Below are 2,744 nucleotides of genomic sequence, written 5' to 3'. Positions count from 1 at the left end.
GAATTGAGAATTCTGTACATTCCATTCATAGCACTTTATTAAGAAGGGACCTATGTCAGCACTGCTGTGTAAACAATGACGAAGATCAAGGGAAACACATCAGGGATCATGTAGACAGTCATATACATTGTCTTTTATATAATCAATGTATAATAGTTAAGGAGAGTTTAATCCTTATTAAGCACACATTTTTGCATACACTGCCTTCTCTTTATCTTTCTGTGCCTTTATCGTTTGTTTGACTTTAAGCAGTTCTGCCTGGCTAGCTTTATCTCTTGGGACTATCTCATGCACCTTCTTAAGATCAGCCAATGTTTGATATTGGTATTTCCAATGTGTTTTAAGTCTTCAAACATTAATAAAATTTTATCTACATCTTTTAATTTTATATCTGTATCCTTGTGGAAATCTGAGTGGCTATCACCAGAGACATCTTTAGGTAACATTCCCCAGTCATCTCCTTCTTTCTTTTCTGTATTGGATATTTTATGTATTTTCATTTGAAATATTCCCTGTACTGGTTCTGCCCCCTCTCCCATACACCCTTCCCCTGCTTGTATGAGTATGCTACTCCTCCCACTCACCCATACCCACCTCACCACCCTGGCATTACCCTACACTGAGGAAATGAGCCTTCACAGGACCAAGATGTCAAACACTGCCATCCTCTGCTACATATGTGGCTGGAGCCCTTCTTTCAATTCTCCACATTCTGCAATAACAAACAGTTTGATAGGTTTTTCACTATTCACTTCTTCCTTTTCAAGCATCCTTGCCACACACCTAGTCCCTTTATTACTTGACCAAACATCACATGTTTCCCATCCAAATGAGGAGTTAGGACTGCTATGATAGAGAACTGAGAACTATTTGTATTGGGGTCTGCATTTTCCATGCTCAGCAACCTCTCCCAATTATGCTTATAATGAAAATTTTCATCTTCGAACTTCTCACCATAAATACTTTCTCCACAGTCAATGCTAGCAGCAAACCACTGAAGTGAGAACAGGATCCCCTTTGGGGGAATTAGAGGAAGGATTGAAAGAGCTGAAAGGGTTTTGCAACCCAATAAGAATAACAATGCCAACCAACCAGAGCTTCCAGGGACTAAACCACTACCCAAAGACTACACATGGACTGACCCATGACTGCAACTGCATATGTAGCAGAGAATAGACTTGTTAGGGCACCAGTGCAAGGGGAAACCCTTGGTCCTTCCAAGGGTGGACCCCCAGTGCAGGAGAAAGTTGGGGGAGGGCTGTAAGGGAGTGGATGTGGGGAACACCTCTATGGGGGAGGGGGAGAGGGAAGGGTGGAAGCTATGGACAGGAAACCAAGAAAGGGAATAACATTTGAAATGTAAATAAAGAAATATATCTAATAAAAAAATACTTTCTCCTCCTGTCCCATGTTGATTTGAGAAGTCTTGACTCAGAATCATAAATTTCTTAATAATTCGGTGGAAAGGGCATCCTTTAAAATGGAGAGATTTCCCAGTTGTGGATCCAATGCCTTTTTCTCCTGTACACAATGTACAAAGTTTTTCTGCTGTTTTGGTAACAATATCTGCAAACAATTCTAAAACAATGCGTCCAACTCTCTCCCTGCTGATGTCCACCTCAAAGAAGACTCATGGGTTCTTGGAATTTGAGGGCTTGGCTGCTGGGGATGGGTGGGGCATCTTCACTGCAGGAGCTAGAAAACAGGAAACAAGTACCTCGTGTGCCAGAATGGCTCAAACTCTACTGCTTATGCTGTAAGTTGTTGACTTATACCATATATTTTGATCATATTCAACACAACTCTGGCCCTAACTATAATATATATATATATATATATATATATATATATATATATATACTATGTAAAAAAGAAAAACCTTTGAAAATAAAAATAATGATAGACAATCAGTCCATAGACCCTAACCAGTTTTTGGTTGATAATGGTCAATTTTGATGGTTAATCTTAGCGGCCAGCCCTATAGTATTTAGAATCACAGTGGATGCAAACTTCTAGGTATGTCTGTGAAGAGTTTCTAGAGTAGTTTAACTGAGGTGGAAATGCTCTTCTTAATTTTGGGTGGCATTATTTGATGGTCTGGAGAACTGTCCTTGGTAAGGAAAACTAAGGGAGCTGAGGACCAGTATTCATCTCTCTCTGCATCCCAATTGTGGATACAATGCAAGCAACTGAATAGTGTTCATGCTGCCCTGTGGTCCCTGACATGATGGCCTGTTATCTTGAAATGGGAGCCCTTCTTTCTCTAAGTTAATTTTTTAGATATTTTTGAAGTAATTCAAGTTTACATTTTTATTCATTGTTATAATACATTTTAAAACATCAAATAACACACAAGTTTTCTACTCTATAACTCACTGTTTCCTATCCTTATGATGTGACAATACAGAAACATGGATTCAGTGAAATTGGCAGTAAGAAAAAGCTTAGAGAATGGGAGTAGGCTATAAATCAATTATTGACTTGTGTTTATATTTACAATATCAAGAGCATATAGCCACCTTCCCTCATGGCACATGGAGATGAAAACCAGAGCGCTATAGTCTAATGCTATTTACAAAATGCTTTAACTTAAGTGCCATATTTTGTCAAGATGAAATTAGTAGTTTCATGCTCTGCACCCATTGAATGTAGAAAATTATTAAGTATGATGGTTCAAATTCTTTACACTTACAACACATGTCCAGTATTTTAGCATGTTAGAAAAACTAACAGAAAAAGAACTT

General features: G+C 38.4%; 1 pseudogene; it reads right to left on the bottom strand.

The window, feature by feature from the left end:
• Positions 1-281: 281 nt before the first annotated feature.
• On the bottom strand, positions 282-1,681 carry LOC116905617 (annotated as a pseudogene).
• Positions 1,682-2,744: the final 1,063 nt, after the last annotated feature.

The sequence above is a fragment of the Rattus rattus genome, chromosome 7 (genome assembly GCF_011064425.1).
Source record: "Rattus rattus isolate New Zealand chromosome 7, Rrattus_CSIRO_v1, whole genome shotgun sequence".
Classification (NCBI taxonomy): Eukaryota; Metazoa; Chordata; class Mammalia; order Rodentia; family Muridae; genus Rattus; species Rattus rattus.
The sequence above is the reverse complement of the archived record's forward strand: the minus strand, read 5'-3'. Positions and strand labels throughout refer to the sequence as shown.